The sequence below is a fragment of the Poecilia reticulata genome, chromosome 5 (genome assembly GCF_904066995.2).
Source record: "Poecilia reticulata chromosome 5, P_reticulata-male-v2, whole genome shotgun sequence".
Lineage (NCBI taxonomy): Eukaryota > Metazoa > Chordata > Actinopteri > Cyprinodontiformes > Poeciliidae > Poecilia > Poecilia reticulata.
The window spans coordinates 1,094,825-1,110,470 of record NC_088834.1 but is presented as its reverse complement, the minus strand read 5'-3'; the positions used below and the strand labels follow the sequence as shown (position 1 = coordinate 1,110,470).

The following is a 15,646-nucleotide window of genomic DNA, read 5'->3' as shown; positions in this document are numbered from 1 at the left end:
CGGCCATCTTTACTGAGGCGGCCATCTTTACTGCTGTAAACAGCGCTGCAGCGTGTTCTTCTTAAACGCACCACGGTGTTAAAGCTGATCAAACTCAAAGTCATATTTGTTCAGATTATCTGAATCTGAATTCTCTCTGTAGTTGTCAGGAACAGACGTTTTCTCTCTCTCCTCTCCGCTTCTTTTTCCTGCTGCTCTCCAGTCATGCATCACCCGCAGCGTTAACTCCTCTCTGTTCATCCGGGTCCAGGTTTCCTCCTGTTCATCCAAAACAGTCAAACCTGAAACTAAACGGTTTAATCGGTCTGAGAGGAAACCGGGCCTCAGCTGACACAGATCCAACCGGGTCGTCTCTGTTTGGCCACAGACTGAACCTGAACGTGTCATCGGTCAGAACCTGAGAGCCCGGCTGCAGATCAGCATAACGGATTCAGTCAGAACCACTGAGAAAAACGTCTCGCTGATAAACGTCTGAACATGGACTCCATCCTCAGAGGATGAGAACCAGATGATAGAGCAGGACAGGGATGTTGGGTCAGAACTTTCTCTGGACTAATAAAAACTTTTCTCCAGTTGTTGTAGAAAATATGAATCTGATTTCATACCTGGAAAGTCCTCTGGTTCACCTGTTTGGTGAGGTTTACTTTCACTTTCTCACAAGCTGAGTTTAATTCATGATCAAAGCGGATGACGACCTTTGCTCCTATTGGACAGAAATGACGGGAGGGCGGGACAAAGAAGGAAACAAACATGGAAGATCAGCTGCTGCTGATTTAGGTTCTGGACATTTGATCATAACTGGAAAAGCATTTTGAAGTGAAGAGCAGCAGAACAGAGGAGAGTAAACGATACCTGAAAACCAGAGTGTCAAAATAAAAGCCTAAACATCAGAACGCTTCATTAGTCCAGCTGAGATCCAGATAGTCTCGTTTTTAAATGATGATGATGATGATGATGATGGATTCCTCTCCCTCATTACAGAAGGTCGGCCGTGGCCTCCAGAACCTCCAGAACCACGAGGAGACGGACAGGAAGTGGAGCAGAAAGTGTCACATCCTGAAGCCTCGTCACGACCCCTGACCATGAAGGGCCTTCACCGTTTAATGAGGGCGACTGAGTCAGACCCATCAGGTCCGGTCCGGTTCGGCCCGGTTCGTTTTTGTCATGTTTTGTTCCAGTTGACGAACCCACATGAAAGAACACAATCAGGAGAACACGTTTCAAAACAATAATTAGTTTATTGTACAGGGGAGGGGAAATGGAGTGAATGTGGGACAGGACTCGGGAAGGGAACCACCAGATCAGCCACTGTTGGTGAGAGGGAGAGGTGAGGCGAGATCAAAACGAGGTGCGGTGGAAAATGGCGGGAGCTTACTTTGAGCAGAGGGAATGACTCGTAGGAGCAGACCGCGATCTGGAAGCGGACGGGAGATCCTGGGGTCCGCGGGAGGACGGCCAGGTAGGTGGCTGTGTGGAAGGCGAGCTGACGGTCGACAATAGCCCAGTGGTGAGCGCTCCGTGGAGTCACAGCTTCATCCGGCGTGAGCCGTGCGACACCGGGGAATCTAAGGAGGACGAAGGACCAGGAGGGAGTGTTCGGGGGCTGGCTCCACTTAGTAATTCCAAGGGCGTCGTGGAGATGTCCGCGGAAAACTTGCAGGCGTTCGCTTTAACTCCACACAGGGAAACGCTGGAAAACCTCGGGACACAAACCTGACAAGGAGAACAAACATAAGTAGAGTAACTTCAGGAGCTAACTTGAGGACCTCTCGCTGGAACGTAACGTTACCATGTAACACAAACACTCAGGCGCCGAAGTGTCAGCTCGCCGCTGTTAAGTAGCCACAGAATCAGTCTGCTAATGCACCGCAGGTGTGTCTCCAGTCTGCTCCAGGGGCTCTGCTCACCGGTGGCATCTGGTGGAGAATTGAGGAAGCGGCAAAACTTCCCCAAAACAAAGAAAAACAACCAAAACAAAAACAAAACAGAATCCAGCCTGACAGTACCCCCCCCTCAACGGACGCCACCTGGCGGCCGAGAGGAGGTGGATGGCTGAGAGGCGACATAATCCCTAATAACGGAAGGGTCAAGGATGAAGGAACGGGGAACCCAAGAGCGTTCCTCCGGACCGTAACCCTCCCAGTCGACGAGGTACTGAACTCCACGACCTCGCCGACGGGAGTCAACAATCCGGCGCACGGTGTATGCCGGGTGGCCATCAATGATACGGGCGGGAGGAGGGGGTTCGGCCGGAGGGCTCAAGGGACTGAATCGGACAGGCTTGATTTGAGAGACATGGAAGGTGGGATGGATGCGCAGGGAAGCGGGTAGACGGAGACGGACAGCGGTGGGACTGATGACGGTCAGGATCTCAAACGGACCGATAAACCTGGGAGAGAGCTTTTTAGAGAGGGACTTCAGAGGTATGTCCCTCGTGGACAGCCATACCTTCTGGCCCACAGCATAAGCAGGTGCAGGGGTCCTTCTGCGGTCGGCCAGACGTTTATTTTGTGCGGCTGTATTGTTGAGTGCAGTGATAGTGTCTTTCCAGATCTTATTGCAACGGCGAATGTGGTGTTGAACAGAAGTTACCGCAGTCTTGTCTTCGTCCGCGGCTAGCAGAGGCGGCTGGTAGCCCAGGGAAACCTCAAACGGGGATAAACCAGTAGCCGCGGACACATGACTGTTGTGGGCGTACTCCACCCAAGGGAGGTACTGGGCCCAATCTTCGGGGTTGGCAGAGGAGATACAACGAAGGGTAGCCTCCATTTCTTGATTCATCCTCTCCGTTTGTCCATTGGTCTGTGGGTGATAACCAGAGGAGAGAACAGGTCTTGCCCCTAGGGCGGCACAGAACTGTTTCCAAACCTGAGAGATGAATTGTGGGCCACGGTCCGAAAGGATTTCCTGGGGTACGCCGTGCAGCTTGAACACATGCTTAAAAAGTATGAGGGCTGTTTGAGCGGAGGTGGGTAGCTTGCGGAGAGGGATGAGGTGGCAGGCTTTAGAAAAACGGTCTATGATGGTGCAAATGGTGGTCATACCCTTAGAGGGTGGTAGTCCTGTGACAAAGTCGATAGCGACATGTGACCATGGTCGTCTAGGGACAGGCAGGGGTTGTAGTAAGCCGGAGGGTGGTTGATGGGAAGATTTATTTCGAGAACAGATGGGGCAGGCCAGAACGAACTCTTTGACGTCCTTATGAACGGACCCCCACCAAAATCTTCGGTTGACCAACCCAATAGTGCGGCTTACCCCTGGGTGTCCAGAAAATCTGGACGCGTGGATCCATTGTAGGAAGCGGGCTCTAACGGACGTGGGAACATATATCCTACCGGGGGACAGGTCTCTGGGGGTGGCTCGTGCCGTTGGGCTTGACAAATGACATCCTCAATCTCCCAAGTGAGGACCCCGACCGTGCAGCTAGGGGGTAGCAGAGGTGCCGGTTCCTCCTCAGAGTCGTCAGGGGTGTAGAGTCTGGAGAGAGCGTCTGGCTTAACATTCTTAGAACCTGGGCGGTAGGAGATGGAAAGGTTAAACCGGGAGAAAAACACTGACCAGCGGGACTGACGAGGGTTATTTTGTTTGGCTGACTGAAGATAAGCGAGGTTTTTGTGGTCGGTCCAGACCACAACGGGGTGTTCTGCTCCCTCCAGCCAGTGGCGCCATTCCTCCAGAGCTAGCTTTATAGCTAGCAGCTCTCGATCTCCCACGTCATAATTTCGTTCTGCGGGTGACAATCTGCGAGAGAAGAAGGCACATGGGTGAGACTTATCATCGCTGGGGAGACCTGGGACAGGACGGCCCCCACTCCGGAGTCAGAGGCGTCGACTTCTAATATGAATTGTCTGGTGGGATCAGGCTGGATGAGGATAGGTGCGTTGGCAAACAGTGATTTTAACAGAGTGAAAGCCCCTTCGGCTTCAGGCGTCCAAGAAAATGTTGTCTTGGAGGAGGTTAGTGCTGTTAATGGGGCGGCCGTCTGACTGTAGTTACGTATAAAACGGCGGTAAAAATTGGCAAACCCTAGGAACCGCTGTAACTGCTTCCGAGTCTCCGGCCTGGGCCACTCCAACACCGCTTTTATTTTGTCCTCCGACGGCCTTATCTGTCCACCCTCGAGGACATATCCGAGGAAGGTCACTGATGGCTGATGGAACTCGCATTTCTCTGCCTTGACGTAGAGTCGGTTCTCCAGAAGACGCTGGAGGACCTGGTGGACGTGCAGTTTATGTTCTCTTAGGGAGCTGGAATAAATCAAAATGTCATCCAAGTAGACAAAAACAAAGTCATTTATGAAATCTCTTAGAACATCGTTTACCAGGGCTTGGAAAAAGGCAGGTGCGTTCGAGAGGCCAAAGGGCATGACCAAATACTCAAAATGCCCCATGGGCGTCTTAAAGGCGGTTTTCCATTCATCTCCTTTTCTAATGCGAAGAAGGTGGTAGGCATTCCTAAGGTCTAGTTTGGAAAACACAGTAGTACCCTGAACCGGTTCGAAGGCTGATGAGAGAAGTGGAAGAGGATATTTATTTTTTATGGTGATTTGATTCAAACCTCTGTAATCTATGCATGGTCGTAAGGAACCGTCTTTCTTTCCAACAAAGAAAAATCCAGCACCAAGGGGCGAGGTAGATGAACGAATTATGCCTGCCGCTAGTGAATCGTTAATGTACTTTTCCATGACTTGTCGTTCGGGACGCGAGATATTATAAAGACGGCTGTTGGGCAAAGGTGCCCCGGGCAGGAGGTCGATAGCACAGTCATAGGGACGGTGAGGTGGCAGCGATAAGGCCTTATCCTTACTGAACACTGGGGCAAGATCATGGTACTCGACGGGGACAGCGGAGAGATCAGGGGGTTCACTTTCAGGGTTCTCGCGAGATGTGGAGCTTGAGGGAACTGCTGAATACAGACATTTAGCATGGCAGTTGGGAGACCAAGATTCGACATGTGCCTTGACCCAATTTATGTGTGGGTTGTGGGCAACTAACCAGTTATGGCCCAGCACAATGGGTGAACTGGTAGCACAAAAGACAAAGAGTGAGATGTCTTCTGAGTGGTTACCGGAGATGATGAGGCGGACAGGCTCGGTCTTGTGTGTGATCGGTGGTAAGGATTCCCCATTGAGAGCGGCGACTCGGAGAGGAACCGGAAGAGGATCTGTCTGAATGTTCATCTGTTTAACAAGGGAAGCGTCGATTAGATTTTGCTCACAACCAGAATCTATGAGAGCGGATAGGGGAAGGGAGAGATGATCCTTTATTATGGTAGCTGGGAGAAGTAGACGAGCTTGAGTGGTGTTTGTCGGGTCCGGCAGTCTCCTCGTCATTACTGACGGACCTGGGGGTTTAAACGGACAGGGCAATTAGCAATGAAGTGTCCTGACTCACCACAATAGAGGCACAGGCGCGAGTTCAACCGCTTTCGTCTCTCCTCCGGGGTCAGGCGAGTGTGTCCCAGCTGCATGGGTTCCGGTTCAGGAACTGATGGTAATGCTGAGGCAGTTGACGGACCCTGAGGGTGAAAGCTGCGGCGAGTTCTTTCCCTCACTCTTGATCTTATACGGTTGTCTAATTTTATGGTTAAACCGATAAAATCCTCTAAAGACTCGGGTTCGTCGAGAGTAGCCAATTCGTCTTTTATTTGGTCGTTTAACGCGTGAAAAAATGCGCTCTTAAGCGCGGCTGCGTCCCAACCGGAAGCGGCAGCCTTTATTCTGAAATCAATAGCAAATTCAGAAACAGTTCTTTGACCCTGTTTGAGGGTCCATAACTCACGGGAAACTGAGGTCTTGTCGGTGTCTCTGCAAAAAACCTGCTTGAAATCTTTCAAAAATTCAGGAAACGTACATCCAAAGTTAGTGGGGGAAGGAAAATTGGCTTCTGCCCACTCCAGGGCTCGTCCGGTCAACAAGGACAGCATGTACGCTATCTTGGCGTCGTCATGGCGGAAACTTTGAGGTGAATGATTAAATATAATTCCGCATTGTAAAATGAACCCTTTACATTTCTTCACCTCCCCGGAGAATTTATCGGGTGCTGGGGACGTACCTCGGAAAATGCGGAGGCGGTGGATGAACTCTGAACCTCCAGAGACGGGGGCGGCATACTTGGACCCTGTGGAGCTGGAGCTTGGAGAAAGTTTGAAAGATCAGTTAAGCGGCGATTTGTTTCAGCTTGTTGGGAGCCCAGCTCACGCAGAGCGGTGTGATGCGATTGTATGAGTTCTTGTTGTTCTGACAACGCTCTCCTGATAGCGTCTACTGGGGTTAACTGTTGGCCTGAGTGTTCTGTCATGTTTTGTTCCAGTTGACGAACCCACATGAAAGAACACAATCAGGAGAACACGTTTCAAAACAATAATTAGTTTATTGTACAGGGGAGGGGAAATGGAGTGAATGTGGGACAGGACTCGGGAAGGGAACCACCAGATCAGCCACTGTTGGTGAGAGGGAGAGGTGAGGCGAGATCAAAACGAGGTGCGGTGGAAAATGGCGGGAGCTTACTTTGAGCAGAGGGAATGACTCGTAGGAGCAGACCGCGATCTGGAAGCGGACGGGAGATCCTGGGGTCCGCGGGAGGACGGCCAGGTAGGTGGCTGTGTGGAAGGCGAGCTGACGGTCGACAATAGCCCAGTGGTGAGCGCTCCGTGGAGTCACAGCTTCATCCGGCGTGAGCCGTGCGACACCGGGGAATCTAAGGAGGACGAAGGACCAGGAGGGGAGTGTTCGGGGGCTGGCTCCACTTAGTAATTCCAAGGGCGTCGTGGAGATGTCCGCGGAAAACTTGCAGGCGTTCGCTTTAACTCCACACAGGGAAACGCTGGAAAACCTCGGGACACAAACCTGACAAGGAGAACAAACATAAGTAGAGTAACTTCAGGAGCTAACTTGAGGACCTCTCGCTGGAACGTAACGTTACCATGTAACACAAACACTCAGGCGCCGAAGTGTCAGCTCGCCGCTGTTAAGTAGCCACAGAATCAGTCTGCTAATGCACCGCAGGTGTGTCTCCAGTCTGCTCCAGGGGCTCTGCTCACCGGTGGCATCTGGTGGAGAATTGAGGAAGCGGCAAAACTTCCCCAAAACAAAGAAAAACAACCAAAACAAAAACAAAACAGAATCCAGCCTGACAGTTTTATCTGCAGAAACACGGAAACGTTCAGGAATCTCTGGGTTCAAACCGCGAGTGAAAAAAACAAAATGATTCAAGGTTTTATGAATCATCCATCCATCCATTTTCTTTACACCCTTGTCCCTCGGTGGGGTCAGGAGGTGCTGCTGCCTCTCCAGGTAACGTTCCGGGTGAGAGGCGGGGTCACCTGGACAGGTCACCTGGACAGGTCGCCAGTCTGTCACAGGGCAACACAGAGACACACAACCATGCACACTCTCACCTAGGGACAATCTGGAGAGGCCAATTAACCTGACAGTCATGTTTTTGGACTGTGGGAGGAAACCGGAGTACCCGGAGAAAACCCACCATGCACAGGGAGAACATGGAGACTCCATGCAGAAAGACCGGGAATCGAACCCAGAACCTTCTTGCTGCAAGGCAGCAGCTCTACCAGCTGCTCCACTGTGCAGCCCTGGTTTTATGAATCACTCAACTCAAAATCAGGAAAATGTAAAACTGGAAATGAGGATGAATCATATGTTCTCAGAAATGAGGAGAAATTTCATGAGAAACTCAAACTGAATCCACTTTTTCCTCCAAAGTGAGTGACTGACTTTCACTTCCTCCCTGCAGATCTGCTGTAAAACTCAACATGAGCTCTCCTTCACTTACAGTAAAATATGAATGAATGAACATCAGAAAACCTCAGGATTTCTGAATTCTGCAGCGCGACTCAACATGAAGGCTGAGTATGGACCTTCAGCTTTGGACGGGAATCTGAGCAGCAGAACCAGCAGCGAGAAATGAAACAGGATGAAGTGAAGAATCATCGGCAGGTCGGAGCTCAGCGCGGCGCCTGCTGAGCTCCGGAACCGGAACATGTGGTGCAGCCTGACTTCCTGGTCTGGAGGAAATGATGTCACTGCTCAATCAGCTGAGTTTGAATGTGCAGGAAGAGCATGATGTCATTTCCTGTTTTAAAAGATGGCTGCCACCACATGGCTGCTCCACCGTCGCTGGAAAGTCTTTGACTCTCAGCTCTTCTTCGTTTCCTTCGATAGAAACTTTTCATCCAATTAGAATAAAAAACTGATAAAACAGAAATGATTTCATGTTTTTCTGACGTGTTGAGAATTAGATCAACAAACTGGATTGAACTGAATCCAGTTTTAGACTTTATAGTTTATACTTTACAGAACAAGCAGTTCGTTTCTCATTCGATTTGCGACATGACAATATTCCATCTGGAGGATCAGGAAACATGAAACATCCAGTAGTTTGTTGTCTTCAGGCCAAATGTCAGCAAATAACTGTAACTTCAGGGGGAAATCACGTTTTTACTGAAAATAACCCAAAGCAGCAGGATCCCAGGTTCCCTCCCGCTAAATATTCCTCTATTACCTGATTGTTGATTTGATCTGCTGCAGCTTGTGAAACTGCAGAGCTGGAATGCAGACGAGCCGCAGCCTGATGAGAGGAATGCTTACAGCGGATAGACAACAGATGTGAGGGTGAATTATTTATTTCTGTCACTGAGAGCGAGAGCCGAGCGCCGCCAGCGCAGCCGACTGGCGCTGCTAATGAACCGCGGCAGCCTGGCGACTAATTAGCTATCATTTCACTCGTTGGGGCTGGAAGGGATGTTTGAGTCGCCGCCGCCAGGCTGACCTCTGACCTCCATAAGCCTCACTGGCGGCTCTGATCCAAACCCGGCAGGAGTCGTGAGACCGGGCTGAAGGAACGGGTCAGCAGGGAGTTCGGGTCTGCAGCATCAGCAGGTTTTAGTTCTGGTTCAAGTTCTGGTTCTGGTTCTGGTTCAGGTTCTGGTTCTAGTTCTAGTTCTAGTTCTAGTTCTAGTTCTGGTTCTGGTTCTGAGCGGAGGACAGGAGTGTGTGAGCGGAGGACAGGAGTGTGTGAGCGGAGGACAGGAGTGTGTGAGCGGAGGACAGGAGTGTGTGAGTGGAGGACAGGAGTGTGTGAGCGGAGGACAGGAGTGTGTGAGCGGAGGACAGGAGTGTGTGAGCGGAGGACAGGAGTGTGTGAGGGGAGGACAGGAGGCTGATTTAAAATAATAATTTTATAATAAATAAGTAATAAATTATTATTTAAAATAACAATTTAAAATCCGCCTGCTCAGATTAAAAACAGAATGTGAAATATTGAGTTTGGCGCTGAAACCAGGCGGTTTTAGCCGCAAACCTCCCGGCGGTCCAACAGGAAGTGAGAACCTGACAGAAACCAAACGTCATAAAAATCATAAAAACTTCCTGCTGGTCTCATTTTCAGGAGTTTCTTTATTATTTTTTATCCCAGATGATCAGCTGTCTTCCAGTGATATGAACTACAAATAAAACCCTTTTAGCTGCAGTATGTAACTTTTACAAACATGTTTTTTTCCATATTTATTAAAACTGACATTATGTTGTGACAGTTTATGAGGCAGATATGGAAAAAATCTCCTCCTCCTCCATGATGATGCTGTTTGGAAAATGCATCTGTAAACCCAGATATTTTTAATAATTGATGTTGTGTCTCGTTTTTATCCTGGCCTCCATTCTTGGACTAAGTATAAAATCCTGCGGGATTTTGTGGGATTTGAGTTTTTAAAAGTGGGAGTTTTTAAGAACAGGGACGTTTAGGGCTAGCTGCTGCAGCTTTTGGCTTTCCTTCGTTTTAAATCGTTTTAAATGATTAGTTTTTCATTTTTGAACATATTTTTTACCGACATGCCTTGTAGTTTCTAGACGCATCTGATCTTTAAAAGAATTGGTTTTCCTGAGCTTAGAAATGGGAAGAAACGAACAGGTGAGTGTTTGTTTGGCGCATGCTAATGCTAACGTTAGCATGCTATGTTTCGCTGCGGTTCTGTAGCCATTAAGCTAATTTGTTCAGTATTATTGGATGAAAAAGCGAGTTATACATTGTTAAATGGTGAACTATTTAACATCTAGTTCTAATTTTAATAATTAGTTGTACAGTATTTTAATTATTGTTGCCCTGGGTTAAGCTAAGCAGCGAAGTGAATCATATTTTTATCTATTAATTCACTTATAAGAAGAAAATGTTTATGGTATTAATGATGACTTGATGTTGACTAATATTAGGAGGAAATGGACTGAATGTTGGTCCTGTTTCTGGGCCCAGTTCTGTTGGATGGCCCACCGGGCCTCAGAACCAGGAAGCTGGATCTCCATCTGTGGTTGGGGTTTTTGTGAACACTGGACCGGGCTTTAGCTGATCCAGATGTTGAGCAGAATCCTGTGGATCTGATGGCGACAGGCCACAAAAACTCCAACCACACAGATGGAGACCCAGCTTCCCGGTTCTGAGGCCCGGTGGGCCGTCCAACAGATTGTTTGCGCCCCTCTTGTCATGTTGCCCTGGAGGAGAGGCGTGTGCTGTTTATTTTTCATCTAAACATCCAGTTTATTTACAGATTTATTAAGTTAGATTTTGTTATCAGTATATGAATGAGTAAATTAATCCATTCTGTAATGTAAATATTTAAATGAGCCTAAAATGGTCAGAATGAACTTTAGTTCTGTAACCCTGGAAGTCTTTGTGTTTGCAGCTTCTCTATCTGATGTTTCTGGCCTGAACGCAGATGATGGACGTCCAGCTGAGACCAACAGCAAAGCTTCAGTCAGGAGCATCTAATGGGCCGCCGACTGGAAACACAGACTGTTAGGTAAACCGGCGTCAGCTGGATCTAGGGCTGAAACGATTCCTCGAGTGATTCGAGTTCCTCGATTATTAAAATTCCTCGAGGAAAATTGACCTGCCTCGAAGCTTCGTTAATTTATGTTTTATCATTTAGAGCACCGTGTTTCAGCCGGAACATTATCTGCGTTGCGCGGAGCTCTGACTTCCGCCTCTGAGTTGTTGACGGAAGCTACGTGTTAGCGGCATAACGTCCAATCTTCAAGTTCGGCCCGCGGGGATTTTACTGATTGGTGATAATTCCGGGTTTTCATCGTTTTTGTGGGACCAATAAACATCCTTAAAATGACCGGCGCGATGCCGGGAGTTCGGCAGCCTTTCTGCTCCGGAGCTGCTGGTTGAACGGCGGGAAGAAGCTGAGGAGGATTTCTACAGGTGAGCGGAGAGACTGAACACGGCGGGCGGCTGAGGGTTGATGCTTACAGGGTCAGAGCAGCTTTACGGACGAACCGCACAATAAACTTATATCATCCCGGTCTGAACAAACGGGAGGCGGAACATGGCTGGTAGATGAGTTTCTGAACGGAGGAGCCGTAAATATCCCTTGTTGCTCCCCCGGTCTACAAAACAGTAACTGGTAGGGAAGCACAAATGTGGAAAAAATAGACTGATGTTGATATCCGATAGTAACACTGGTGTTATGGAAGATTTACCAATATTTTATTTCATAATTGTTTTTATCCGATTACTCGATTAATCGTAAGAAAAATCTATAGATTACTAAAATAATCATTTACAACAGCCCTAGACTGGATCCTCATTACTTCACTCCAGGCAGGAGAAAACGCTCCTCCCGTCCTGTTGGATCCGTCCTGCTCTGGTTTCCCAGCTGGACGCCATGCAGAGCGTCTGGTAGACATTTTGTTCTGAGGATTTTACTTCATTATTTAGCTCATTTTTACTTCCACAACAACAAAGAAGCCAACCGCTAGAAACTAAATGTTTAGCTAGTAAGAAAATTCACCTGCCGATGACCGGAAGTGGACTACCAAAATAAAAGCGGGGTATTCTGAACCTGTTTTTGAACTCCTTCTTTTGAATCGCTGTATTTCTCCTCTTCTTCATTGTTTCTTTTCCTCTTTTCTTATTTGTTTCAGGTTAAATAAAATGTTTTAAAGCCAATTCAGATGTTTAGCAGATGCTTCAGCCTCACCAGCAGTTCAGAGGTTTTATTTTGATAGTCCACTTTCACTAATCTGCAGGATAATTTGCATATTAGTTAAATAGTTAGCTTGCTAACTAAATGTTTAACTTGTAAACTATTATGCTAGTTCAGACGTTAACTAAGTATTTAGCCATCTCAGATGGAAATGTGTGGAACTAAATAGTTTAGCTTGTTAACTGAATATTTACTTTCAAACTAAATATTTAAATTAATCTCCAGGGAATTTTTTATATTTATTTGGCTAATTAAATATTTAGTTTGAAATAGACGTTTATAAATGTTTATGACTGATAGTGAATCCATGTTTTTCTTTTGTTACAGACTAAATAATTTTAATTATTGCTGTTAATTTTGACTAACTTTACAAACGGCCCATCATAAACATGTCTGCTCCTTAGTCTAATGGATTTGTTCCTGTTCCCATTAAAAGTTTGACTTTACTGGACCCTCTGAGTCAAAGGAAAACACTGAGACTGAATCAAGTTAAAGTGATTATTGGGATGTGACATAAGCTGCTTTTCCTGTTTCTCCAATCGGTGATCAGCTTTCTGGGGCCTGAGGGAAAATATTTCAGCCAGAGTGAGACCTCCTGTCAGCATTCCGATCTAAACTGTGCAGTTAAAGGAGCACACTTTCTGCTTAATGAAGGAGAAATGAAGGAACAGTCAAAGTTTCCCTGCAGCTCAGAGTCTGGACCGGTTCTGGTGGGAACAGAGAAGCGAAGCGGCGAGTTTAAAATCCATGTTGATGTTTGGAAACATTCTCCTGAGTTCAGATCGATCCGCCTGCGGAGCGTCAGCCTGACTGAAGCTCGTTTATTCAGCTGCACAGACTTCCTCACACGTCGCCGATGAGAAACACGAGCAGCAGCACAAACACGGTGAAATGATGCTGCAGCGTCGTCACCGTCACCCAGATGGGGTTTGAACTGCAGCAGGAAGCGCAGAGCCGTTCAGCGCTTCCTTCCCGTGGCGTTCAGGAGAGACGACGCGATTCAGTCAGAATCCAAACGTTTCCGTCTTCAGCAGAGCAGACTGAGCACTGATGGCTGGAGGAACGATCAGAGGAAGAACAACGACCTGGATTCACTCAGAAACACAAAGTTTGAACCAAAGTTGGAGCTTTTTATGTTTTACAGACGACGAGGCGTCCGGCAGGTTTTAGACCGAATAAAACTAATGAATCTGAAATGTAGCGAAATATTAACAGATCTTCAGTCAGCTGTTTTTATTAGCATGTAATTACACAGAAGTGAAGGAGATAATAAAATGTGAATATTAACTATATTTACTAACATGCAAGTTAAACATTAAGCATCTAAAATGAAATGAATATGTTTATATATATATTAAATTGTACTGGGAGCTTCATATAAAGTTATAAGTTTTAATAACATTCAGAGTAACAAACTTCAGAAGCTCCACTCAGACTGGAGGAAAAAGTCTTTAGTTACTAAACACACAATATAATCTGAACACAGATTATCTGAAATGAAATTAATCCTGTACTTGGTGGAAAAACCAGAACCCAACAGAACCGCAGTGTGAAACGGAGCAGAGCTCCAGAGAAGCTGGTTCTCTCCATGAGGAGATGCCAGCGGTTACAACGAGCCGCCCGCCTCGTTCTCATAGCATGTTAGCCGTGACCTCTTGACCTCTCAGTGCTGCTGGCGGCAGAGAATCTGCTTCCTGTTGGTCCGACTCAGGTTTTCTTCCACAGAGATAATAAACTAACAGCATCACTCTGGGTTCCTGACGGACAGACTGAAGACCAGCCAGTAAGACACTCTCTGATTGGAGGATAGAAGCTCTCTGATTGGAGGATAGAAGCTCTCTGATTGGTCGATGGAAGCTCTGATCGGTCGATGGAAGCTCTCTGATTGGTCGATGGAAACTCTTGATTGGAGGATAGAAGCTCTCTGATTGGTCCATGGAAACTCTCTGATTGGAGGATGGAAACTCTCTGATTGGTCGATGGAAGCTCTGATCGGTCGATGGAAGCTCTCTGATTGGTCGATGGAAACTCTCTGATTGGTCGATGGAAGCTCTCTGATTGGTCGATGGAAGCTCTGATTGGAGGATGAAAGCTCTCTGATTGGTCGATGGAAACTCTCTGATTGGTCCATGGAAACTCTCTGATTGGAGGATGGAAGCTCTGATTGGAGGATGGAAGCTCTCTGATTGGTCGATGGAAGCTCTGATTGGAGGATGGAGGCTCTCTGATTGGAGGATGGAGGCTCTCTGATTGGTCGATGGAGGCTCTCTGATTGGTCGATGGAGGCTCTCTGATTGGTCGATGGAAACTCTCTGATTGGTCCATGGAAACTCTCTGATTGGAGGATGGAGGCTCTCTGATTGGAGGATGGAGGCTCTCTGATTGGTCGATCACGGCAGGAGCTCCATCTGATCTGAAACCATCAGCAGACCATGTTGATTTTTTGGTTGCTCGTCTCCTGGTGATGCGCTAATAGTGGAGCTAATGTTTCATTCTTCAACGTTTTTACTCTTTTTTATTTATTACATTTTTAAAACAGGAAAGCATGAAAAGGAATCGGCTCTGCATAGATGCTTTTTAACATCAGGTTGCTGTTCTGCACAACATAAAACACACACATTCAACATTAACACACACACACACATTTACAGTTGTTGGGTCCTGCTGGATCCGTTCCACATCCTGTCTGCGCACAATGAGTTTTTCCTCCAACTAAATTTTATTCAAATTTGAAACAGACAGGAAGTTGAGGCCTGTAATTTGTGCAATAGTTTTGGGTTCTGTTGTTTGTCGTCTACGTTTCCAGCTGTTTTTATGACTTTATGTGTGTTTATTGTCTGTTTGGCAGCTGCTGCAGTCCAGGACAGATTTCCTCTGATGAACAATAAACTGTATTCTAACTCTATGACACAGGAGAAAAGCAGCGTTTATGTGCCAGACACCTACAGGGGATTGAAAGACAAAGTTTTCACCAGTAAAAGTGTTGAGATGAAGGTTTAGCGCTCTTAGCTTCTTTAGCTTCTTAGCTACTTTAGCTTCGTTAGCTTCTTAGCTTCTTTAGCTTTGTAAACTTCCTGTTCCATAATTAGCTTAGCTCAAGACGCCAGCCATCTGCAGGAGCTGCTGGTCATTTTCTCTGCGTTGTTTTGTTCTCGGGTTTGGACCATCCACAGAACAGAACCGGTCCAGAACGTAAGGAACCGTCAGGGCTGACCTTCCTCTAAGAGGTCAAAGGTCAGGAAAGGCTGTGCTGGCTCCTCGCCCTTCAATCGGAGCTCCAGGTTCTCCTCTGGATTGCAGGAAGTGGAGGTCAGGCGCCGCCGCTCTGACAGTCGGGCTCGGCGTTCCAAGAAGACACGAAGCGACTGACAGCCTGTCAGCTCCGCTGGGAGGGAGTCTAAAATTATTCTGGATGCGGCGCTTCCATGACCGCCGTCCATCAGGAGCTGCTGCTCTGCTGCTTCTCCCTGTGCGACCTCCAAACTGTAACAGCTGACCCACATTTATATCGACTATTACCTCCCAGCTTCTTCCTCTCTTTTCTGTAATCTTCCCATCTTTCTCTTCCAATCACGCTCCTCCCCTGTTTTTCTGCTCCATCTCATTTTGTCGTCGCCCTCTCCTCCCATTATCTTCCTGCGTGACCCAG

The 15,646-nt window shown here is 47.4% G+C and overlaps 1 long non-coding RNA gene across 2 annotated transcripts in view; it reads left to right on the top strand.

Moving 5' to 3' along the window:
• Positions 1-9,318: 9,318 nt before the first annotated feature.
• The window catches only part of LOC103464258 (uncharacterized), a 43,058-nt gene continuing 36,730 nt past the window's right edge, over positions 9,319-15,646 (top strand). For both annotated transcript variants that reach the window (XR_533624.2, XR_014087471.1), the window contains exons 1-2: positions 9,319-9,923; positions 10,690-10,806. This is a non-coding gene — a long non-coding RNA (uncharacterized LOC103464258). The remainder of the gene's footprint in view (positions 9,924-10,689; positions 10,807-15,646) is intronic.